General features: G+C 44.4%; 1 protein-coding gene across 4 annotated transcripts in view; it reads right to left on the bottom strand.

Annotated features, from left to right (window-relative positions):
* Nucleotides 1-9,034, bottom strand: part of LOC143835229 (P-selectin-like) — a 42,845-nt gene extending 33,811 nt beyond the window's left edge. For 2 of the 4 annotated variants that reach the window (XM_077332562.1, XM_077332564.1), the window contains exons 1-2: nt 8,936-9,034; nt 2,430-2,549 (exon numbers count right to left, since the gene is read on the bottom strand). The gene's annotated coding sequence lies outside the window, so the exon portion shown is untranslated. The remainder of the gene's footprint in view (nt 1-2,429; nt 2,550-8,935) is intronic. The other 2 variants (XM_077332563.1, XM_077332566.1) reach the window with 1 other exon arrangement.
* Between the last annotated feature and the right edge of the window lie 17,762 nt (nt 9,035-26,796).

Here is a 26,796-nt window from a genome sequence, read left to right as displayed (position 1 = left end):
TTGTTAATAGGATTGCCACCCAAGTCCACTGGAAGTCGAACTTGAGTGAAATTTACATGTATGAAATAGGGATGAAGGGAGATTTACATATCTATATTGCTTCTACAGCTCCCTTTACTACTATAATCATTTCCTTTACACTATTATCTCCATTTATTACTTTAATAATTTCCTTTCCAAAACATTATAGTGTCTTCAGATGTAGTATATATGTTTAGTCATTGTGAATCATGGGTTTTATAGTATAATTACAGGACATTTCAGACCCTATAGTTTTGCTAAAAACAGGATAATGCATCAGCAAATGGAATATGAGGGGCCCCAATGGATTTTATTTAGGAACATGTGGATCTTTAGAAGATAGACTTTACAGAAGAGTTGTAGCTAATAGCTTCCCATATCCCTATCAGGTGCTTCAGCTAACAACTAGAAGAGCCAAGAGGACATCTTCAGTGTGGCTAGTACCACATCTAATAAAAAATCATAGTACATATATTTAATAAATAAATACCACAAAAAGAAATTTCCATGCTCTGGAAGGGCTCCCAATTAAGCTTCCTAGCTCTGGGTTCAGAAATACTTGGGGCCGTTCCGCATGACTTTAATGTAGCAGAAGGCTTGCAATTTGTAAACGCTACTAATTTGCAGTTCCGCAAAATGTCGCACACAATCTGCCACACTCCTGAAACAGTCCCGCAAAAAGCGATTTGTTGTAGCGCTTCTAGGGAAATTGGGAAAAGTGGATTCACCCTCCGAAAAGCGCTACACTCTTGCAAACAATTTGCAACACTAGCAAAAAAGACCTGTGCGTTCCCATTGTTGCGGTTCCAACAAAGTCCCTCCCCCTGGCTCTCTCCTCCGAACTTTTAATTCGCCTTTTTTTTCCTCTCAGAGCGAACAGAAAGCAACGAACCGGCAAGGCTTCATTCACCCAGCGAGGCGTCTCCGGCTACAGTCCCTCCACAGAAGTGCTTTAAAGCTCCCCTAAGTCCCCAAGCACAACACAGCCCCGTTTGCAAGTTCCCTTTATTTTCGGCTGAAAATCGCGCCCGTTCGGGGGGGATTTTTCTTTTCACTCGGGGGAGCGTGGTAATGATGACTCGCCAGCTCACATGCCAGCTAGATGGGTCTCTACATTAGGAGGAATCAAGGCATATTCGTTGCAACGTGTGTTTTTCTTTTTTAAAAAAAACCCTGTTCTTAAAGGGAAAGGGGCTTTTGGGGAGCATGATAACAACTGCCCATTGGCTGTTTGTTTGATTGACGGCCAGGGGCAGGACAAAGCACAGAAAAAATCGCTTCCTTTCTAGCGATTTTTGCGAGACCGGAAACCTGTGGGGAACGATTGAAACTGGATTCCACTACAAAGGCAGGTATGCGTAACGCCGAGATTGCACTTTTAAAAATAGCGTTTCCGCTTTGCGGGACCAATTGGCAACATTGGTCCTTGTGCAGAAAGGCCCTTGGGGTGTAGCTGGGAGTGGGGCAGGGAGGGACCTCAGCAGACTCCGCCCTCCAAAGTGACCATTTTCTCCAGGGGAACTGATCTCTGTTGCCTGGAAAGCAGCTATAATTCAACGGATCCTCAAATCCCACCTGGGGACTGGTATCCCTACTCCTAATTGTCTACTCATACATTCTCCCAGAATCTCACAGTTAAGAATGTCTGTAGATTTTTGAGACTACTGATGAACAAGTCTCCAAGTGTCACTACTCAGACCATTCCTGTTGTGTGAAAAGGCCAGCCTTCAGCAGCCTTTTAATAGTGCACATTTTTCATCTTCTCCTTTCCAATCAGCAATGTGTTGGCAACAGCTTTCTGTGCGATGTCTCCTAACTTGAGACTCTGAACAGGAACTCTCTTTACCATTGATTTAGAACACTGGCCACTCACCTTTGATCTCACGGACCTGTCCCTAGAGGGTAATTTCCTGTTTTCCTGAGTCTTCATTCCTCTTTTCTCCTCCATTTGTCAAGCATGCAACATCATGGAGCAGAGATGCCTCAAGCATCTCTTTCCATCCAGCTATTTAGATTTCTATAAGAACTTTCTCTTTACCTCTAAGTATGTAGAATTAAGAATCACTAATAAATAGTTACTATATTAGTTAAGTACCACCTTGGTAAATGTGCTTTTATTTGTTTGTTGTTTTCTCATCACCACGTGCACACATGCACTGACTAGCCATACCAGGCACTCTGCTAACTTTCAGGATATTAAGACTTCATCACAAGTCAACCCGTATTTAATATCCTTCACAATGGACCTTAGTCTGCACAGAACCAAGGAGAAGCCATATTGGATTCTCAATGAACGCCTTGAAAAAACACTTACGGTACTTTCTCCATGGTGTAACGAAAAAGTGACATGGCCCAGAGCCAAGCATTCAGTTATGAATGGTCAAAATATCACTTGGTTTTGGCATTACCTCTTTTGCACCACCATGGCAAGAGTCTGCTACTCCTGTCACGAGATGTTTCTAAACTTCTTTGGTAAAGTGGGTGAGAAGTCAATCCTGCGATTGCAGCTCCAGAAATATTCGGCTGCCCTTGCACAGTTCGCAGAAACAAAGAAACACAAAAGGCGAGTAAGAACATTACAACATTGTTAGAAATCTTACAGACATGGTTATCAGATGGGTTTCCAGAAAGGATAAAGAATTCTAAATCACTAGATGTTGCCTAAAAAGACCCAATGGACCCTAGGAAGGGTTAAAAAAAATTGTTTACATCCAGTAATATGTCAGATTGCAAGAGGAACACAAATGCATAATGCTTGAAGGCACCCAAGCATGATTAGATCAAGCTGTTTGACCCCAAGGCCCATTGTGCATCTCCCTGCCCATTCCTTCCTGCCACAGATGAAGCAATCAGCAGCGAAGGACAGCGACCAAAAAGGACCGCCTCACCAACAATGTTCTTCGCTCAGCCCAAGCCCATTCTCTTTCGCAGTCAGAGGAAAACAGAAAGGACAAGTGTCTTCAACAAATACAGAGCAAAATCCACCAAGGAGTCCTCCTGCTCTAACCGCACTGAAATGAAAGCAAGTTGTGCAAGAGCTACACCCCCTCCCGTCAATTTCAGTAGGGTTTGTGGGGGAGAATTTCTTCACGAATCCAACTCCTATCCCTTTAATGGCACCCAACACTAAAGCATGAGGGAGCGAAATGTTCAAGAAATCTTAGGCCTCTATCTAAGAAAGGGGGAAAGACACACAGTGCGGAAGTTCTAAGGAGACTGCCTCCTGGATTCTGAGGAACTGGTAGACAATCCCCCCCCACACACACACACACACACCTCTGGTGGATGTTTTTGTTGGCAAAAATAGTGAGGGAGGAAGCCTCGAGCTTCTCCTCCCTGTTAGATCCGTGGGTCAAGGAACACGGAGGCACTGGAATCATTCAGCTCCTTGTTATGAGTTCAGCTCATGGTGCAAACTGTACTGAAAACTCCAAAACAACGCCCCCCCCATATATACTCAAGAGAACAAAGGATCTTCCAGTGGTTGCAGGCGACTGGCTACAGAATAGTTTGAACCGATTGGATCCTGAGTAGATCCTGCTGAGGGCTGTCCAGTCAGGCCTACAAACCTACTGGCTCCCGCAGGAAGGCCAGCCTGACACGAGCTAATTGGTGGCTCCGGATTATGATCCGGCCTCAGACCTCAAGCTCGGTCCTCAACAGATCCATGTACACAACAGCATTTGTAGTGGTGTGGAACAACACAACACTTTCAAGGTGAGCTACACGGATCCTGCGTGTGACCTGACTTATGCCACACATATTGTGTGTTTTGGCCCTAAGAGGTGCCCCCAGCAGTGACAGACCCTGAAGTCAGGTCAAGCATAAAGTGTGTAGAGATTTTCTTCAACATGGTAAACATTTATCAGGAGTAGGCTTGCGGGCTCTAGGTTGAGAAAAACATGGAAATATTGGGAGTGGAGTCTGCAGGGGGTGGGGTTTGGGGAGGGGAGGGACCATGATGGGGCGTAATGCCATACAAACCACCTTCTAAGCCGCCATTTCTTCCAAGAGAACCAATCTCCATTGCCTGGAGATGAGCTGTAATTCCTGGAGATCCCCAGGTCCCACCTGCAGGCTGGCATCCTTAATTCAAGAATGTGAATTATTCAGGAATAATCCTTAATTCAGGAATGCACTCAGATGACACAAAAGAAAATTCCACCTTCATAGCAAGCCATCATGTAATCACAAAACAGCTAGTACAGAATTCTTCCTAATGTAAAGAATCCTTTTACAGAGAAGGGTGGAACTCTCCTTTGAAGTATTTGGGTAGGCGTGAGTCTTATTAGGATTTTTTCCTCCCCCCCCCAATAGGAAGAGGCCACCATAAGCACCCTGGACATAGTTTCTATCTTCTTTCCCATAATGTACATTGCTAGCTTCCAGAGAACACCAAAAATACACTCAGGTCCTGCTTTTAATACATCCTGGAGGTGGCTTCTGTCTTCTTTCCTAGAATGTACAATGCTAGCTTTCCAGAGAAAGCCAAAGAATACACTCAGATCCTGCTTTTGGGACATCCCTACTGTCCTGGAGGGACTAAGTGGAGACAAAAGGAGGAAACTGCTGTTCAGCATGGCATCCTAGAAAGGTGTCTTGCCCTTCTGCCAAATTTATTCCCAAGAAGAGTATATCATTTTAAAAGGAAATCTTTTTCTTTGACACAATTCCTTTCTAGCACAATGTATTGTTGGCGACAGGGATTCCTGGCTTGGAGGGAAACAGAAAAAACAAATAGACACCAGCCCAGGAGTAGTCGGGGAGAACTTGTAAATACTCTGTGGCTGGAGAAGGGCCAACCTGGATATGATAAGGTAATAGTGGATGCCAGTATCTGGCTGGAACATGGAAAACTTCCCAATTTATAATCGATCTCCAGAGACCAGCTGTAATTCCAGGAGATCTCCAGCCATCACCTGAAGACTGGGGGCATTTCCGCACATGATAAATGTAATGCAATGTTTGCTGAATGTAGGTAGCATATTCCGGCTCCTCCGCATGACATCACCTACATCCAGCATCAGGGCAGCAGCCAGCTCTCTACATCCTCCATTTTAAAGTGAGACTTCAGGAATCCCAAAAAGTGGATTCACCAACCTAAAAAGCGGACAACCAGCAGGCAACCAGGAGAAGGAACGTGTAGAGGGTGAAATACAAGATAGTCAGCTCTGCGATGTCCCACTCTCGCTCCCCCCTTCATTTCCTGCTCAGGGGAAGGACGCAGGGCAGAGGTGATGGGTTAATGGCGTATGTGTGTGAACCAGCCCCGATTAATTTGTCCCGATCGATCTGGGTGGTGGTGGTGGCTGGGAGCTCTCAGGGAGCCTTTCAGCCATTTGTGGATCTGCAAGCCCACCTCCCTGCTTCTCCTCCTCCTGTTTCATGCCCCAGCACTCTGCCGCCATTTTTAAAAAATGGTATTTCTGGTTGCGTTAAGATGAATGAACATTGTTAGAAATGAATGTGCCCACAAAATAAAAATTCTTATCTCCCTTTGGCGACTAAAATCAGATTAGAATGACCACCTAATGTTTGTACGGAACTCTTAGGAACCTCTCCAATTCCCCCAACCATGGCACTAGATGTGGGGTTTTCGAGATATGATTTCTTGTGGTTTCCCTTCCCCTATCTAATTGCGTTAAGACATAGGATCGTAATTACGATTATGCAACCCCCCACACACACATTGAGGGCTTCTCCTCCAGGATACTGTGTGTATGGCGGCTTGGTTTCATCTGTCCCCTCTTCCCACCGCCTGTATGAGTTACAGGGAGAAAAGAGAGGTTTTTAAAATGTATTTTTCTGCCATTCTTCGCTTTTACATTGTTCATTTGGATTGTGATGTTTTTCGTGTCTGGGGTTTTAATGGGGTTTTATTCAGACTAATGTAACCCACCATGAGCCATTGGGAATGGCGGATAATAATAATAATAATAATAATAATAATAATAATAATAATAATAATAATAATAATAATAATAATAATAATAATAATAATAATAATAATAATAATAGAAAAGGCGTCGTTTTCCCACCCCATACGTTTCACCTTCTTCCGACCGGCTTCCCTCCCAGCCCCCCCCCCGCATCATTTCAGCATTGAAGTGCAAATTTAGAATCCAGTGGCACTTTAAAGACCGACAAAGTTTTATTCATACTTCCTCAGATACAAAGAAATCACAAATTCATTAAATCGAACATGCGTTATTGCGCACGTGGAAAGAAAAAAAAGAGGAATAAAGGAAGGGGGCAGCGCTGCCCATCCCACGCCTCCAAAAAACCCACGGGAGCACATGGCTCCGAAGTTAATGTGAACGGCATGAGAAGAAAGCACATCCTCGGTATTGCCATTTGGAAACCACATGTGCAGATGGCCAGGCGTGAAAGTGAAGAAGACCTCCAGAGGCCAATACGAAGGAGACCCAGAGTAAATAGACAACTGCGGAAACGGCTTGGAAGCAAGTCCCATGCTGTAACATGGAAAGACCTTTTGAGTAGACCTAGGATTACCAGTGCATTTCTGCACAGTGGTCAAAATGGCGATATTTTTAATTTAGTTTAATTTAATTAATTTTTAATTTAATTAATTTTTAATATGCCTGCAACCTGCAACAGCGACACTATCTCATGATAATATTGCTTTTCCTTACAGAACAATTACATATTGTGCCCATTGTATTTCTTTCCCACAACTGGCTTTTTTTGCTAGTTTTACTTGAGTGCCTGTTTTTCCCTGGCCTGCACATATTTTGCTCCCTCTAGTGGTCACTTCAACATCAAACAGATTTTCTCCCAAGTTTTTGACTGGCAAGGGGAGAGCTGTTTTATTTCAAATCGAGAGAACACAACACATGCAGAACAGGGAGGCGAACTCTAGAGAAACAGAATTTAAAAAGTAAATGAGAAATTGGAAAATCCCATTGTTTGCAGACGGGATGTCACTCTACCACATAGGTTCCTCCTAAGCAATATGAGATACAAAAATCAAAATCAAAATACCTTTATTGGCATTATTAACCAAACACAGATGTGTAGAAGTATGTATTTTTTAAACTGGCTTCGTCAACAGCCATGTTTGTGTTTTTAAAATGGTCCATTTTTAACTTTTGCTGTTTGTTTGTTTTGGAAAAGCTCACGTCATCCACCGCTCCCTTATCTAACGTCGTGCGGACTGGGATCCCCTCAAGTTGTGCCAGTTTGGTGAAACCACAGTCGATCCCAGGCAGATCTGAAAATCCCCAAGAATCCATGACTCTGCCTACTATTCTTGTCCATCAGAGAAAGCAAGCAGCAGGGTAGATCCCAGGGCACTTTGGCTTCTGTGCACCAGCAGATGCGTCAACTGTCCTCTTTTCATGACAAGAGTGGCAAACAAAATGACATGACTCAGCTGAGTGGTTACCCAACAGCGGAAGCACTGGCCACTTTCCTGTGTCACAGCTGCCGGCCCTCTGCCAGAAATTGCCTGCAAAGCATTTGGTGCATGGCTTTGAGAAAAGTGCACCTGGGAAGTAGAAGCCACTGGCTGATTTCTTACTGAGGGCCAGACCTGGTAGCTTCAAACAGCTCCATAACCTATGTGGCTAACAAAAAAAAAAAACTTTGAACACTAATCATCTCTAAAGACAATTTATTTTTCTGTTAATGCTTCCTGTAAGGCGTCTGCACACTCACAGGGAATGGCCAACTTCCTCAAACAAGCCACAGATCCTTTTGCAAGCTGCTTTCTGGGTAAAGAAATCTGTTTCCTTTCTCTAAGTTTCCAAACTGTGCTGCAAAGTGGGGTCTCTGGGCAGGCATGGGCCAGCTAGCCATGTAAAATAGCACTGCCCCATTGAAGACGGGAAAACAACTCTCTCTTTAAGTTCACCTATCTCACCTCTGGCCATTTAAAAATGACTTAAATCTACATGGAGAGTGCACTTTCAATGCGCCTGGGCAGTTTTTTATCCAGACTACAAAAGCCTTTATTCGCATTGAGGAGGAGTAAAAACAAATGCGTCAGGATAGTTATGGTAAGAGCGAATTCCTCTATTCATTATAAACATTGTTGTTGTTATGTGCGAAGTCGTGTCCGACCCGTCGCGACCCCATGGACAATGATCCTCCAGGCCTTCCTGTCCTCTACCATTCCCCGGAGTCCTTTTAAGTTTGCACCTACTGCTTCAGTGACTCCATCCATCCACCTCATTCTCTGTCGTCCCCTTCTTCTTTTGCCCTCGATCGCTCCCAGCATTAGGCTGTTCTCCAGGGAGTCCTTCCTTCTCATGAGGTGGCCAAAGTATTTGCGTTTCATCTTCAGGATCTGGCCTTCTAAGGAGCAGGCAGGGCTGATCTCCTCTAGGACTGACCAGTCTGTTCGCCTTGCAGTCCAAGAGACTCACAAGAGTCTTCTCCAGCACCAGAGTTGAAAAGCCTCAATTCTTTGATGCTCGGCCTTCCTTATAAACATAGGGAACTTTAAAAATGCTGCCTAAAAACACTGCAGTGTGAGAGGTTGTTGCTAGAACAGATACTTCCAGCAATCTCTTAACGATTGCTGATTCGTCCAGTTTAGATGGAAAAGAAGGAAGTATATCATCGATCACAGTGCAGTATACAGAAAATGTGGAGCATTTCAAAAGGATGCGAGGCAGTGAATTGGGGAAACTTTTTTTATCCATTAAGTTATGAAGCCCAGCTTGGTGGGAGAAAATTAAATTGCCTTGGGTAGGTGAGGGGTGTTGTGAGGGGTAAGCGAGGGGTCTTGTGTATATGGACAATCTGATACAGAGAGTTCGGACCAAGGGACTAGGATCCTGGACTCTTGACTGGATTTCACCAAGTTAGTACTGAGCCTAACACCCAACAGGCAGACAGAGGTGGTCAAAATATCATCCCGAAGTTGAGGTACCTGTTAAAGCGTACTCACAGTATCCAGTCCAAAGGGCCATGCAAAAGCAGCATTCTAGAGCACCGGCCAGGGTCAGAGGCAAGGGAATCAATCAGGAATACAAGCTACAAAGTGAGAAACTATCAGACACTGTGCTTCCACACAGCCACTCCCTTGTTTGCTGCTTTTATGCATCAGGCTAAACACCTGCCAGCCACCTCAGCCCTGCTCCTGCAAAGACTCATCTTCATTGCTGATATGGAGCCAGTGCTGTGCTGGCCTTGTCTCTTGCACCTCCCTTCTTACCTTCCTCCTGCATTGTTCCCAAGGCTTTGGTGTCAGGAGAGGTGAACTGGCCAGCAGATGACTCTCTGTAGCCCACTCAGGGCTGGCGTTGGGGGGCATTGTGTTGGCGCCTGGTTGTAGATCAATGTCTGGCTCGTCAGAGACGGCCTGCTCCTGCAGTGTCTCTGTTATTGGCTGTGGGTTTGGGACAAGTCTGCTGGCTGTCCTTTTCTCTGAGGAGACCTCTGCATCACTGGGCTGTGCTGGAGCTGGCTGGTCAATGACACCTGTCCAGTTTCAATCTCCTTCTGATTTCTTGGGTGCAGTCTACTTTTGGGTTGACGATGGACCTTAAAGTTGTATAATTCCCCAGCCGTAATTCTGCTTTGGCACTTTCCACTCCAACCTTCCTCAGTAGTCCTTTGAAGTCTTCACCATTTCCTGCCAAAAATGCGGAGTCATCTGCATATCTCAAATAATGTAGAACAACAAAGGACAGTTTGGGAGCTTTTGTAAACATTTCTCCCATTTCTCAGTGCTTAAGTTAAACCACTGTTTTCAAACCAAGTTCCATGTTTACAACTATCAGTGGAAAGTGGGGTGACACGCATGGGGCACACTTGCAGAGTCATTATCTTCAAATGTAAAACCCGGGGGCCCTTTGAGATGCTTGGACTCAGATCTCTTCGAAAGCAATCTCCCGGCTGTCTGTCAGTTCAGGAGTGTTGTCTGCAAACTAGATAGCTTGAATTGTAGATTCCAAGGGCTGGGGTTGTCCTTAATCCTTCTCATGTAGACCCCACATTTACACAAAGGGGTAGGGATGTCAGCCTCCAGGTGGGTCTTGGGGATCCCCTGGAATTTCCAGACTCCAAAGATCAGTTCCCCTGGAGAAAATGACTGCTTTGGAGGGTGGACCCCATAGCATTATGCTCCCCTGAGGTCCCTGCCAGCCCCAAATTCTGCTCACTCCTGACTCCACCTCTAAAGTCTCCAGGTATTGCCCAACCCAGAGTTGGCAATCTTACAAAAGGAGCTAGAGCAAATTCCCATCTCATGTGTTGATGGGGGAAGGGTTTAAGAACCCAGCTATGAAATGTTACTTTAGAGATAGGACAGGGCAGGGTGTAACTGGTATTGCACACACCACCACACAGGAAATTGTAGTCATCCTGGCAATGATTCTGCAAGGCTTAGTACAGTGATAAACAAAGGTCACACAAGCCTTCTCACCTCCTAGATGCCCCGATCCACATTCATCTGTTCCCTTATAGCCAAGATTGCTCGTTGTGTCAGGAACTGTTTATGCTGACTTCCATAGTAGAATCCAATGCTTATTGCAGACTCCCACCTAGGAAAAGTTTAAAAGCCAGATTGTCACCCTCGCACCAGAAAAAGGATTAATAGGGAAGATGTTACAAAAATATTCCCACAACAGACACCCTGTGACTACCTCACAGGGGCTGAGAGAGCTCTGGCAGAACTGCTCTGTGAGAACAGCACTATCAGGACTTTGACTAGCCCAAAGTGACTGAGCTGGCTGCATGTGGAGGAGCAGGGAATCAAACCCGGCTTGCCAGATTTGAGGCTGCCGCTCTTAAACACTACACTAGAGACCGAGTACAGATTGTTTGCTTCTTTAAACAGAAGGCAATTTTTTTGGGAGGGGATTATCCTTACTCATACCGTATATATACTTTCATCTCTAGTGAAGTAGGCTTGAAAGACTTTTAAAAATATTATTCCCAATACCAGTTTGACCAGAGGGATCAGAGGGAAGAAAATAAGTATATGGATTTTAAAAGACTGTTATTCTTGATTAGCACAGCCCCATGTATTACAGTGTCCCAACCCCATCCTAGCCTTCTATTTCACATTCATATTGCACTTCCAATTTGCTAAGTGTTTGACACTTTTTAAAATTCTCAGGTTTACATGTTCCCTCCCTAATCCTATGCAAACTCACTCATAAGTAAGATCCACCGAATTACATGAGTCTAAATCAGGGATTGCCCACCAAGGGGGACCCTGCGGTTAAGTGAGAGCACCCAGGTCTTTCCTAGAAGTTCAGATGGCTGCTGACATCACTAGACATCACTGGAGCCCACTTCCCCTACTGCACTGGTCTCTCCACAATGGAAAAGGTAAATGATTGATCAATTGATTGGTTGGATCCTATATTTTGCTTCTATGCCCACTTCTCTGTCGGGTCATGTCACCACTTCCAGGGTTTCTCGAAAGCTGAAAAATATTTCAGGGGTTTCTCCACAGTCAAAAGGTAGGAAAAGGCTGATTTAAGTGCACAGAAATGAAGCCATGCATCCTAATCATAAGTATGTTCTCTTGGGAGTACGGTTTTCCCTGGTTCAGCTTGAAGCATGCTAAATATGGAGAAGTGTTCGGCAGAACAAGTTTTATGGGATCCCAAAGAGGGACAGGAAAATAAATGGTATGTTTTATTGCAGACAGCCATGGCACTATCAAACCACCCGCATCACTCTGAAATGGGAATCTGCTGACAACATCAGCATCTATTGATCAGTCTTAAGGGGTGCGCTGTGCAGTTAAGATAAACAGTTCCTGCCATATTGGTATCTAGAGACAAGATGTGACTGCAGATTAGCAAGACAGAAAGAAGCCTTTCTGAACAGAGGGAAATGCACCATGAGTGTACAGTACAGATAAGGAAAGCCAAAGAAGGGGGTGGGTGACCACTGATTCAGATGGAGTAGCCATCAAACATCACAAGTTGAATCATGAGTGGAGATATGCCCACATGTTTTTACAGTGGGATAAACCAGTGACGCCTCGAATGTTCCAAAATGTTAGAAAAAGAAGTGTTGAGGCTTCCAGGAGCTCCTGACTCATGAACAGTTGCCAAGGAACATCGAATCCCATCCTCTTTGCCGGTATGCAGAACTGGTTGATGCAAACCCTGAAAAAGTGATTGAGCAAGAGCTATTTTTATGGTGAATGTGCAATGGGTCGTGTGCACAAATCATGCACGGGTCAGCCCTTATAGTCTGGGGTGCAAATTCATGCATATTCTGTCTCCACAGGGAAATTAGTCTCTTTATGATAGAAAATTATTGGCATCACTTTTCATAGTGCATTTGGTGAGAGATTGTGTGTGTGAATGCATTAAAGGTAAAGGTAAAGGTATCCCCTGTGCAAGCACCGGGTCAAGCATCTGTGCAAGCACCCTTGGGGTGACGCCCTCTAGCGTTTTCATGGCAGACTCAATACGGGGTGGTTTGCCAGTGCCTTCCCCAGTCATTACCGTTTACCCCCCAGCAAGCAAGCTGGGTACTCATTTTACCGACCTCGGAAGGATGGAAGGCTGAGTCAACCTTGAGCCGGCTGCTGGGATCGAACTCCCAGCCTCATGGGCAAAGCTTTCAGATGGCTGCCTTACCACTCTGTGCTCTTTCCCTCTTTTAGCCTGACACAAGGGAGCCATTTATCCTGTTCTGAGATCTTTGAAGGAAGGGTGAGATAGAACTGTAGTGCATATTAAGGAAAGGGCTTATTTAATTTATTTGCTATATAAATATGAATTTATTCTGTGTCCACCTTTCTCTTAAGCTTCAACAGTTTTCTAGAACCCGTTGAATTTTTTTTTTTTGCACAACAGGCTTGTTTGCTAGTTTCTAACATACATTCAAAACATTTGTATACATTCTAGCTAATTGATCTGATAATGTATAACGATTCATCATTTTAGAAAGATTCTCTTTAAGAATGGAACTTAAAGAAAAATTTAGGAACCTTCAGCTACTGTTTTTCTCATTTGTATGTTATATTCAAAGTATATCCCATCTGAACTCTAGGGGCCATTCCGCACCAGGATCCATGTAGCAAATTGTTTGCTGAACGAAAAATCACCATTTTAAATAGTGGAATTCGTTGTTATACATACCTGCCTTTGTAGTGGAATCCAGTTGCGTTTCTATCGTTTCCCACAGGGTTCCAGTCTCTGCAAAAATCGCTAGCCAGGAAGCGCTATTGCTAAGCTGTGTCCCGCCCCTGGCCGTCAAGCAGCCAATGGGCGGCCGTTATCACGTTCCCAAACAGCCCCTTTCCCTTTAAGGAAGGTTTTTTAAAAAACACACACACACACGTTGCAACGAATATGCATTGATTCGTTGCAACGGAGAGACCCATCCAGCTAGCAGGTGGTGTTTGAGCTGCCGTTTCATCGTTGCCATGCTCCGCCCGAGTGAAAAAAAATAATCCCCCCCCTCACAGGCGCGATTTTCGGCCGAAAACAGTGTGAAAAATAAAGTGAAAATAAACCAGCAAACGGGCCTCTGCGATGCTTGTGCTTGGTGACTTTAAACAGAGGGGCTGCAGCCAGGCAAGCCTTGCTGGGTAAACGAAGGCTTGCTGGTGCGTTGATCTCCGCTCGCTCGGAGAAAAAAAAATGGCGATCGCTTCGCCGGAAGATCAGAGGAGAGAGCCAGGGGGAGGGACTTTGCAGAAACCGCAACAATGGTAACACACAGAACTTTCCCGCTAGTGTTGCAGATTGGTTGCAGGAGTGTAGCACTTTCCGGAGGGTGAATCCACTTTTTGGGATTTCCCTGAAAGCGCTACAACAAAGCGCTTTTTGCAGATCGGTTTCAGGAGTGTTGCAGATTGTCAACGACATTGTGCATAATGGCAAAACTGTAGCGATTTCAATTAGTAACCATTGTGCTATTTTGGACGAATGCGGAATGGCCCTAAATGTGCCGGCCTGGCCTCTTTGCTGAATGTTGAGGATCTTTTTCCTGGAGAAAGGCCGTTTTCCCTGTTTAATTCTGAGAAACTGGTCACTTTTTCAACATTCATTAGTGGTGTGTTTCAACAGTATTAGGGGTCTTTTGTGGGGCGAAACGCATTTTCGGTATGAAGTCTCTTTGAATGTCATCTTATGAGAAGATAAGAAAGACATTTTTGGAACTGTATAATGCTGGCAAGCCTTGGTTGCTGTGTCAACATTCTGTGATCTTTCCCTCAACAGTTAAAATTATATTATTTGTTTAGAACATTTTAATTGGCTTGGAAGAGTCACACTGATGATTCATAAGTACTTGTCCATGTAACAGTTACTTTGTGACATCTATTATCATTCTTGTTGCAAATACACGATTTGTCTAAATTATTTAGCGAGGTAGCCAAGTTCACAGAGACTTTTTTGGAAATTATTTGTTCAGTGCACTGTCCGCATTCCCTTTGTAGTTTGTTTTGTTCCTTGGCGCTGGCTGATGACATCATCAGCTGGGGCCAGAACACTCTCATTAGTTGCTGCCTCAGTTGCTCATCTATTCCTTGGCACTGACTGATGACATCATCAGCTGGGGCCAGGAGAAGGTTTTCTTTAGTTGCTTAAAGTAAAAACAGGTGGCTTACTTAAGAAAGATGATCAGCATGGCCAGCTGAGGCAGCAACTAAAGAAAGCCTTCTCCTGACCCCAGTTGATGATGTCATCAACCAGTTCCTTTCCTGGGTATTTCAAAACAACAAAGGGTATTTTTTTTTCTCTGAGCTTTGCTCAGCTCCCTTCAAATGGTAATTGATCTAGCCAGGCAACAAAGGAGTTCCTCCAGACTCTTCCTCTTCTTGGAGACAAGTATTTGTGTGTGTGTGTGGGGGGGGGGGGCTTCTTCCCCGAATACTCTAGGACACAAAAGAGGTGACTGGGACTTCATGGACCTAGCAAGACCTGGAGTAATCCAGGTGGCAGGTGGCAGAGAAGTAATATCTCCTGCTGACCACAGGAAGTGGGGTCTTTCACCTGCTGACCATTGAAGTAGGAGGTTGCTCTGATTTGAGAAGAGTTGAGTGGCCATCTTGGACCATGTGGCTACCAGTTAAATCCTGAATATGATATAAGAACTTATAACCTCTTAAGAAACGTGCCTATCATCGGATAGATATGCCTATAAATCCTTCATAAATTTGAAGCTGGCAGTGGTTCTCTGACTCTCATAGCACTCCAACATCTTGGAAACACTAGTCCAGTACAAGGGGAAAACGCAGGGTCAGGGGAGGGAGCTTGGCAAGCAGCTACTCCTCTGGGGGCGGTGCATCCTGCAGTATATTGTCCCCACAGTGCTCATGTGCTGGGCTGTGGGAGTCACAGAGGTGAGGCCTCAGAATCGGAAGGAGAAGCTGGGAATCCTGGTTCTCTTAGCAGTCAGCCCTGTACAATACCCAGGTGGTGGTGGTGGTGGTTACCCAAAGAGTAACCCTCGGCTTTTACGGCCCTCTTGTAGTTAGCAAACTAGAAAAGGGGGTAGGGGAAGCAGAATAGGGCTTGCAAGGTAAAAGCAGGCCTGTTCCATCACACTAAGCAACAGGCTGCTTGCTTGAGAAAGATAATCAGCCTGGCCAAGTTGAGGCAGAACTAAATAGAGACTTCTCCTGATTCCAGTTGATGATGTCATCATCCAATGCCAAGCAACAGGCTGCTTACTTGAGGAAGACGGGATGAGCACAAAGGCTGGAGCAATACTCCATGGAGTATTATGCATGGCAGGAAACTTTGCAAAATGTCTGCCCCAAAAGATGTCTTTTTAAAATTTTTGTACATGACATCATTTTCACCGTGGAAAACCCACCATATTATTTTTGATTCTGCATGACACTCCCCCACATGTTTTTGGTCTCCTCCCTCTATCATCATACACCAATGGGTGAAGGGACAGCTTCTAGTCCCTCATCAACCAATGGAAGCTTGTCACACTTTTTGATTGTCATAGACCCTCCCACCTCTGCTGTGACAACATTACACAAGCAGAAATTAATTAATTCATTCCCTCATTTCAATCCACTCTCTATGAGAAATAGCATATCTCTGAGAGATAAAGGTTGAAGTGTTTTCAAAAAGCCTTATGCTCCCACAAAAATTTCTTGTTGGGGTTTCCATGTCTGTGAACCACAATTCCCATGAGGCTCTACCAGCAGCATGTGCCAGAGTCATGTGACACTGCAGTTTACCATGACCTGCCAGTGAACACCAAGCAAAACAGAGGAAGTGCCCCCCACTTAAGGATTTGCTGTTGTAAGTCTTGCAAATGCATAATCATTTGCAGAAAAGACCAGGTGAAAACCTGTACATGCATAATAGCCCCAAGCCTAGATCAACACTCACCCAAAGTTATACTGTTTCTTTACTTCCCAGCCTGCTCATGGATGCCTCCTTTTATTCATTTATTCTGGCTTTGCCCCACCTGCTCCAAGCAATCACACCTCACAATAGCCTCTTCAATTGTGTCTAACCCAACAGTGCTTGTTCCCTTGAGCCAGGTGGCCCTCTTTAATCAGCTGCTGGTCAGCTCCATGTGAATCTCTGTTTGCCTTAAGTAAGCAGCCTTTTGTTTGGCACTGAGTGATGATGATATCATCAGCTGGGGTCAGGAGTAAGCAGCATTAAGTTCCTTGTCCTTGGCTGATGACTTTATCAGCTGAGGCCAGTAGATGGCTCTCTTTAATTGCTGTCTCTTTGCTAATCATTTTTCTTGTTAGCAGACTATAGCTTGGCACCCCCTGATGATGACATCATCAACTAGGGCCAGGAGTAACCAGCCTTAAGTAAGTTGCTTGTTCCTTGGCACTCATTAAATGCATGGGCCACACAGTGTGGGTAGAAAACTATTGAAAACCGATGTATTTTTATTCAGATTATAGATGTTTTCCTGCAACTCTGAATCCTCCTTTCAGATTTGTAGACAATGCCCCATTAGTCCCATTAGATTTCAATGTGAAATTCCATGAAACATTAAGGAGGCCATTGCGAGATTTTTAGTGGTTGTAGAACAGTCCAGACTAATCTTCCTGCAGAAGAAAAAGCATTTTCCTCAGTGGGATGGAACTTCCATGCCTCCCCTTTCCTTCTGCAGAAAGGGGAAAGTGGCAGGCACTGTCTCTTTTCCATAAGCAAAGAATCGCCTCCAACCCAATACTGGAATAATACAGTCAACGGATTTTGTAGGGAAAGGTGGTGGTGAGGCCACTTAGTGGTGGTGGGCAGCTGACAGACCTACGTGACCATATCCTTGTCAGAGATCCTTCTTTGCCAAAGACCAAAGGCCACTTTGATGTCTGCCGAAAGGATAACACCAGCCTTCTCTTACATATTGCATTTGTGCTTGTTCAAATCTCATTAAAACCATGATCCAGAGAGGATAATGGTTCACTTAATCATCCGTTAGGCCTTCAGGGAATAAAGTAATTGCGAGCTACTCATAGCAGAAAGAGACAGCCAGGCCATGTCGGGGCATGTGCAGATGAGAGAGGGTTAGGATCTCTTAAATCATAGAATCATAGAGTTGGAAGGGGCCAGACAGGCCATCTAGTCCAACCCCCTGCTCAACGCGGGATCAGCCCAAAACATCCTAAAGCATCCAAGAAAAGTGTGTATCCAAAAGTGTGTATCATGAGTTGCTGCCATGTTCATCTTGGAGGGACAATGTAGGTAAGACAAGTGACCAAGTTCAGCTTGAGCCTTGCATGGTAGTGAGGGCCATGGATGGGGAATTCACCTCCTGCTCAAAACACACATGCAGTTGGCTCCATGGAGCCTTGATGAACATCACAAACGCAGAGATGCTTGCTTACCTCCTCCTCCACTTACAGCCAGCTAGGTGACCTTGGGGCAGTCACAGGTCTCTCAGAGCTCTATCAGTCTCCCTACCTCACAGGGTGTCTGTTGTGGGGAGAGGAAGGGAAGGCAATTGTAAGCCACTTTGAGACTCCTTTGGGTAATGAAATATGTCATGCTGTGCTCCCTCCCCAGTTCTTGCCCTCTGCAGGCTCCACCTGCAAAATCACCAGGAATTTCTCAGTCTGTTGTGGGCAACCCTAATCTAGACTTCCTGTATTGACTACATGTGCAGAAGCTTGCCTTTATTCTTTCTTTCTGAGTAGAGGCGACTGTGACTATTGTCCATGTCCAGATCTGCACCTGAAAGCGTATCCAAGCTAAATTCAGGGAATATGTTCTTCTCAAGGGGGAGGGAAATGGGTAGCAGGAGAGATACTTCCAGTTTCTTCCACTCCTTAGCATATAAACAGTTGGGAAGTGCTTCCAGAACTCATCTGGGCTCTTCAAGGAGATGAAGTTAATTTGCCATTTAGGATGTTCTGAGTTCAATTCAAGAATGTCAGTATTTCTTTGTCTCTTACCCACTACACCATACTGGAGAAGGTCCAATTCCTCCACCAGGCGCCACCCCAGATCTGCAGGATTTTCCCAACCCAACATCATGATCAAGTGCCCTAGCTCACTCTAGTTTTCCTCATAGTTTAGCAGGACCTGGAACCAGATTTCTTGGATTGTGCTCTTCTATAGCTCTGGATCATAGGTGTTCCTGGAGATCACTTGCTATTACCACTGATTTTCAGACGACTCAGGTCAGTTTCCCTAGAGAAAATGGTTGCTTTGGAGGATAGGCTGCATGACATTATATCCTTCTGAAGTCCCTCCCCCTTAACAAGCCCCACCCACTTCAGACTCCAAACCGAAAATCTCCAGATATTCCCAACCCAGAGCAGAAAACTCTATGGTGCATACACAGAAGGAATCCAGACAGATGGTGTCTACGGATTTGGGTATAAAAGACGGCTGTAAAAACAGCTGAGACAGCCGGGAAGCCACAAGCCTTTGAAAACCATCTCCAGAGTTATGAGATAGGTCACCATCCAAAGTTTATCATTATGTATACAAGAACACTTCGGAGCTATTTTCTGTAGCCAGAGATCTCCCATTTCTCAAACCAGTGGGAGTGTTTACAAGGGAGAATAACGAACAGACGGAGTAGACAATTTCCATTACACAGTCACTGCAGGGAACCCACTGGCTGGATTTCTGGTTTTTCGACATGTTCTTGCATGCCACCTTCCTTACAAGGTCACAGTTTTTGGTTGTTGCATCCTGTGGTATTCAACAGGCCATTTAAGGAAAAGCAAATCAGCTGGAAATCCAGGGGTTTTGTCAAGAGTATCGGTCCACCTTGAATAGTTTACTTCCCTGCCCAGGGCAGCTGGATTGTGAACTCACTGAACTCAAGATTAGAAATCACTTGGCTCAAGAATAGCAGAAAGATTGCCAGGAACAAAAATGATACAAAAATGATGCTTTATGTCTACTGTCTATAGAGTTGCCACCTCTGGGTTATGAAATATCTGGAGGTTTGGGGAATGGAGTCTCGGGAGGGGATGAACTCCCAACAGGGTACACCTCCATAGAGTCTACCCTTGAGCCATTTTCTCCAGGGTAACCGATCACTGTTGTCTTGAGATCAGTTGTAATACCTGTAGATCTCCAGGCCATACCTGGAAGTTGACAACCCTGACTGTGTATGAAACAAAGGCCATAAGATCTGGAATTAAACCTGAACCACCTCAACAATACTGAAGAATAATTAGGCCATCAGTGAATTGGTATTGTTAAACAGTACCAATTGTTACTGTTATATTAATATAAGATGTCCTTTTATTGTGGTATGAATTAATTGTTGGTTTTAGTGAATTGTTGTAAACTGCCCCGAGCCAGCCATGCTGGGAAGGGCAGTGAATGAATCATATAAATAAATGAAAAAATAAATAAATCTCCATGCTCTGGAGAACACGGCCACTTAGGAAGTGGAGTATATGGCATTATACCCTGTTGAAGTCCCTCTCCTCCCCAAACTCTGCAGATTCCATTCTCAAAATCTCCAGGTTTTTCCCAACCTGGAGATGGCAACCATAGTCACCGTGGCAATCCCCATTACAAATTGGAATTGGGCCCAAGGGTTAGGGTGCAAACTTCATCCATGCCATGGCCAACTCTTGGAACTTATTCAGGATATCCACTGCTTTACCTGCATTAGATGAAAAGATGAAACGGAGTTTTGTGTCATTCCTGTTGGCAGAGTTGAAATATGCAAAGAGTAGCAAAGCACCGGGATGCTTAAAAGTTTTATTGTGAAGAGAAACAACTTTGTATACAAAGAGGAGAGAAAAAAATCCTAACAGTCTAACGGTTCTGATCATTCTATCTGTTGCAAAGGCAAGCAGGGAGGACGCAATGGGCATAGGTGTGTGTACCTGTGTGCGCGCACCCACTTATCCGCGCTGAAGATTGGACCGATAGCTTGGCAGCGACAGAGTTACACCCTCAAAGTCCACTGAGCTGAAGAAGGCTGTATGTCTTGGACTGCACTGTTGTTCTCACACATCAGACAAAACCACCGTGTACAACATTATAGGCACATTTCCCGTCAAGGTCTCCAGAGTATGCTGTAAATCAGCTTAAAAGCTAAATTTTGCAACAACAGATCAAGCTGATAAACCCAAGAGAGAAAAAGAAAGAGAGCCCTTTTCTTCCAAGGCCAGGCAACAGTAAGCTGTCCAGTAGGGACATAAACATGCTGTCTCTCTTGCGATCTGAATGCAGAAAAGAAATAGTTCTATCCCACACAAGACAAACACCCATCTATCTTTTGATGTTTGCAACAAAAGAGCCTTTCCTTTCTGTCTCTCACACACACACATACAGAGAGAGAGAGAGAGAGAGAGAGAGAGAGAGAGAGAGAGAGAGCTGTCCCATGCATCTAACATAAACAACCATCTTGTTGTTTTGATTCCTTAAGGAGGAGGTAAGGCTTAAGAAAGAGGTCATAAAAATGGCCTGGGGCTGCCATGAAACAAAGGCAGACTTCTAGAGCCAGCTGTGAATCCAGGTATGGGTGTAGGGTTAACCGGTCCCTCTTGGCCACTGGTGGGGAATGTGGGTAGGGTTGTCAGCTCCAAGTTAGGAAACTCCCGGAGATTTGGGAATAGAGCCTGAGAAGGACAGGACCTCTGTGAATCACAATGCCAGAAAAGTCCACCCTTCAAAGCATCCATTTTCAGACTCAGACAGAAGACCTTTACTGGCATACAAAGAAAGACTGGGAAAAATACATTGTAAAGCATTAATGCTTCTACACTTACGGGACCTCATAGCCAGCTGTGAAAACTGGGCAACCGAATCAATTACTTGAGAGTTTTTGTTTCTTAATAGGAAAATGATCTTTGTTGCATCAAGTCCTTGTCGTTTAGAAAGAAGCAGGTTGATGAACTGCCCCATGAAAAATGGCGTGGAGCAGACAATAGAAAAACACATGTAGGATGGTTTCAATGCAGCCAGAATTACTGGGACAGAGTAGAGTTTTGTTGTGAATCTTCCTTGAAGAACAGCAGAGGAGAGAGCATGACATTTTGCTAGCATAAATGCTCACCACAGTTGGGGGGCTATCAGGTGGTAAAAATATGAAACAATGGATCCATAGCTTGGCAAAAGTCCCAAACTCAAGGAGAACGTGATCCTCTGGCTGTCTCAGTAAGATTTTGTAAATCCGATTTCTTCAGGGGAATCGATCTCTGTGGTCAGGTAATTCTGGGGGAACCTGAGGTCCCAACTGGAGGCTGGCACCCCAATGTGAAACTGAGGCCCAGACGATCTGCTAATATCCCCAAGACATAATGGCTGTGGTAAACAGCAGTTGGACCATTGCATAGGATCCGACCAATAATTTCTATACTCTGTAGAAGGCACACTTGTTATCATAATGAGTGAAGAACAAAACGTTGTAAAATCTACATACGCAGTTGACTTACTCTCGTGAGCTGTCCTACTAGAGTGAATATGGGTATCGCCTTTTCCCACTTACTGGTCCTGTGTGCCGGCCGATTGCTTGTCCCAGTGCCAGTTGCTTATTTCCACAGATCGTCAATAAAGCAGAATCCTCTCATGGCTTTCCTCCCAGGCTCACGGCCAAAATACACTTGTGCTCCTTCTCTACAGAAGGCCATTCTCAGAGAAGTTGAGAGCATAGGTTAGGCAGCAATGGAGCGTATCCCCGGAGAGCCCCTTGACTCTCCTTTGGCCCTGAGCCACTTGCTCTCTGGCCTGTGAGAGAGACTCTCTCAGAGCTCAAAAAGACAGGATTAATGGCCCAAGGAGACCCGTTAGTTGTCCCAGTGAGCAATGTGGTGGAGAGGTTCTAAGTGGCTTCACCTCCTCTATTTTCTGCTCATTTGCTGTCTCTCTGTGAAACATGAAGGCCTGAAATCCAGACAATGCGGTATAATGGATCAATTTCACGAAGAGATTTCTGATTCCCCTAATGGGAAGCATGCAGGAATCCATGACCCTGGAGGTTATGAGTATCCTACATTCAGGTGCCTCCAATTTCAAGTATCCAAAGGCTACAGTCTGGCCTACACATGGAATGAGACGGTTCTAAAGCAGTAGGATAGATTTACCATTTAGCCCCTAGGGCAGCCTTTTTCATCCTTTGGACCACGGAAGAGCCCGTGAAATAATTTTTCAGTCTTAGAGGAGCCCTGGAAACGATGTCTGTTGGCCACATCTCCCTGACAAGCCCCCTCCCCCTCCCGAAGATGTCACTGGAAGGGACATTACCACCCATGTTAACAGGAAAGTTCAAGAAGGCCTGAGGGGGAAGAGGCAGGAGGTAGCTTAAGACGGGAGTAGGCGTGCAGGCTCCACCCCCTCCCAGAAGCAGAAACCGTGAGAGAACTCACTCACCCTCAGCAGGGGGAGCAATGGAAGTGGCATTAAGGCATGAGGGACCCCCAGGGTGCCGTAGATCCCTGGTTGGGAATCCCTGCTCTAGGAGGAAGGAGTCACATAGGGTTGCTAGCTAGCTCTGAGTTACGAAATAATTAGAGATTTTGGAGGTCGAGCCAACTGACACCGGGTGACACATCTCTCCTTTTATGGTTAACAGCCCTTGATCGGCCCCAGAGGTATCCCCCCTAACCCCAAAGAAATACAAATTATATCACCATCTGGCATCTCTGTGTTCAGAAAATGGAGTCTAACAAAATGGAGCATGCTGGGGCAAGCAGATTCATCTGAAAGACTAGAATGATCACAAGGCTGTCACACACACACCCTCCCAACACGTCCACATTAATGGGCTAAAGATATGCAGTCTCTGCTTCGTGTCAGTAATCTTTCTTATCCCCCTTTCCAATACCCCTTTTCAATATCTTGAGTTCAATATCTTGAGTTTAAAAGGCTGCCAGGATGGAGCAGAGTTGTTCTCTCTTGCCCCAGACCAGAACGAATGGGATGAAATTAATGCAAAAGAAATTCCATCTAAACATCCAGAAGACATTCCTGACAGAGCGGTTTCTCTGTGGAACAGGCTTTCTCAGGAGGTGGCGGGTTCTCCATCTTTGGAAATTTTTAAACAGAGGCTGGATAGTCATCTGATGGAGAGGCTGATTCTGTGAAGCCTCAAGGGGTTACAGGTTACAGTGGATGAGCGATACGATAGTGAGTGAAATGTAGAGTGCAGGGGTTGGACTAGATGACCCAGGAGGTCCCTTCCAACTCTATGATTCTATGATTAGCACACACAAACCGCTGGCCACACCATTTCATAACTATTTGACGATACTTAACAATTATTGAGAGCCTCTTGTGGCGCAGGGTGGTAAGGCAGCAGAAATGCTGTCTGAAGCTGTCTGTCCATGAGGCTGGGAGTTCAATCCCAGCAGCCGGCTCAAGGTTGACTCAGCCTTCCATCCTTCCGAGGTTGGTAAAATGAGTACCCAGCTTGCTGGGGGGTAAATGATAATGACTGGGGAAGGGAATGGCAAACCACCCCGTATTGAATCTGCCATGAAAACGCTAGAGGGCGTCACCCCAAGGGTCAGACATGACCTGGTGCTTGCACAGGGGATACCTTTACCTTTACCTTTACCTTTACCAATTATTGTCTTCTGGGAAGCTTCCATTTCTCAGGAACAAATCCATCAAGCTATTGTTTGGCCTTCCAGCACATTGACCTTGGGTTACATTTATGCTATAAAAATAGCCTTTAGGCCTCATTTTGTTGTGCTTAGTAATCAATACACCTTATGCTGTTTGCTGACTACCCATGTCATCCTCTGCCACACTGCTGGTCACATGACACTGCCCTCCAATCCTCAACTCTTTTGGGATAGGTAACTATCACCCAAGACTACTTTGAATTCCCCCCATTTTCTCCATTTTATTTCTTAGGAACTTGTATGTGCTCTTGTTTAAAAGGAGTTCCACCTGGCAAAAGAACTCCATAAACTTTGGTTAAAAGATCCTGCAGTTACCCAACCTCTTGCTAATAGACTTTAATTCCCCATAATTCCCCTTGACGGATCCATTTCGGGTAATACTGATAAAGCTTCTCCATGTAAAAACTAAAGGCTCCTCCATATTTCAGCCCTGACCCCAGCCTGGTGCAATGCTCTGCCAAATGAGATCAGGGCCCTGCGGGATCTTAAACATTTCCACAGGGCCTGCATGACACAGTTGTTCCACCAGGCCTATGGCTGAGGCCTAGAAACAACTTTATAGTTGCTGGCTTCCCTGTCTATAACTCATCTAGCCAAAGTCCACCTGGGCTCCTCTCCCTCTTTTTCACTTGGGGGAGGAGGCAGCTGGAACCAACTGGTGTTATTTTATTATTTTAAAAAGCTGAATATTTAATTAATGTCTATGTATTTTAATTTTAAATTTCCTATGTATTTTAAAATCTTTTCTAAGCTGCCCTGAGCCTCCAGAGGAGGGGGGGATATAAAAAATTAATTAATTAATTAATGCTCTTCCCATTAACAAGGAAATTACACAGTGAAGCTGGGCTGGCAGTTCTAACGCTGCCCATTCCCCCTTTACTGTTCATCATAGAATGGCCCACCAGAAGGGAGCTGGCACTGGAAGACCATGAGGCTCCAAGTGAAGGCTTCGCCAATCCTCACATGAAGCTATTTCCTGAGCTTCTTAACTTGAGTAGGTAGTGATGTTAAGCAACGCAGATTTCAAAGAGATAAGTATTTCAGAGCTGTTTGACATGGTTCAAGAATTCTAACTCTACAGCTCTGCGAAAAACTTTAGTTTACAAAGCAAGTTATCCCCTGAGACAAGCTTTCTAGAACAACTGGCGAGTTTTCAAACTAGTAGTATACGTGGCTGGCACTCTCATGTCCACATGCACACTCAAGAACCTCTAATTTTGAATCCCTTTGAGGTTTGTTTGTTTACTCAGAGATGCTTTTATTCATTTTCCCATAAAGTTCAAGGGATTACTCGGGACAAGTCCTGTTGACTGCTTGGGGGAGAGAAATTCCCTTCTGTTTTCAACAACCGGATGAGATGGTTAGAAATCTGACTGCAGCAGGGGCTCAATTCTAGACTAATCCTCAAGAGATCTATTATCCTCTTATAGTGGTGGCGTTGATAGTCGACTTTTGTCCTGTATCAAAAACCAGCTACCTACTCTGAGACAGCCTGCTCCTCCATAGTTAGGGCATCTCTGTAGAGATAAGGACATTTAAAGCCAGGAGCAGGATTTGCTTCCACATTAGTGATATCTTTACATGTAGCTTAGTTGTATTGCTTTCATGGAAGACATTATAGGCCAGTCAGCCTAACCTCTGTCCCAGGCAAACTAGTAGAAACTTCAATTAAAGATAGAATTGTTAGGCACACATGTGTTAATAATATTACAACCGGCACTACCAATAATGATATCATTCCAATGTGCACTCAAAATAAATTGACAAATTAACCATGAAAATCTTCATACAACTTCCAACATCAAAGGGACAGTCCTCTTTTAACTGTCCTCAATTTATAACTCCAGGTGTTGAATAAAATCACAATTCAAAAGGTATCATATGTTCTCATAACATTGTCATCAAGGTAGAATATTTAGCGTTTCGGTGCCTTAAATTTTCCTGGAACAATTTCTGTCTTCAGGTCCCTGCTCGCAAAATGTCTCAGTTTTCATATTCAATGAACCTTCTTGAGTGGCACATTGATTATCTCTGCGGGAGTGAATTCATCTGAATTTTTCACATCCTTATCTCTGTGCCTTGTTCAGAAAGGAGCAAATGGTTTAAGCACTTGTGCAATGGAATTCTAGATATATTTCCTTTTCCTTTCTTTTTCAGGCCCATATTTCTAACACAATTACAGATAACAATATTTGGTACGTGCAAATTTTTCTCTAGTTGTACCTGTTTTTAAAAAGGAAGAGAATAGATTAAAAGTAAAATTACAAGTAACAATAATTGGGACGTGCAAAATGTTTCTAGCTGTACATGCTTTCAAAAACTGAAGAGAGTAGATTAAAAAGTAAAAATGTAAAAAGTAAAAACCTATGGATTCTATTATAAATCACTCAAACAAGTTCTGAAGCATCATTACCACTAGCAGGAGTATAGCCCTTAACTAGGAATTTATATTAAACAGACTATTGTTGTTTTAACTACAGGAATGATGTGTATGCTCTTTGTGTAGTACCACTTGAGTCTTTTGACTCTAGATGTAGGGTTCAAACCTGGGACCTTCTGCATAACAAGCAGATGCTCTGTCTCTGAGCGACAGAATCTATATTTATAAACAGCAGCATTAAACCCAGGGGACCCTTCAAAAACTATCCAATGGAGCTCACAAGGAATCTTTACAAAGTTATTTTGCTATCGCCCTGAATTGCCCTTCAATGACACTTCCATGTTTCATTCTTCCTTTAGAAAGAAACCCCTTAGAACAGCCTATTTTATGGTATTTCTTTTTAAAAGGTCCAAGC

The sequence above is a fragment of the Paroedura picta genome, chromosome 4 (genome assembly GCF_049243985.1).
Source record: "Paroedura picta isolate Pp20150507F chromosome 4, Ppicta_v3.0, whole genome shotgun sequence".
Classification (NCBI taxonomy): domain Eukaryota; kingdom Metazoa; phylum Chordata; class Lepidosauria; order Squamata; family Gekkonidae; genus Paroedura; species Paroedura picta.
This window is presented reverse-complemented; position numbering and strand designations above follow the sequence as displayed.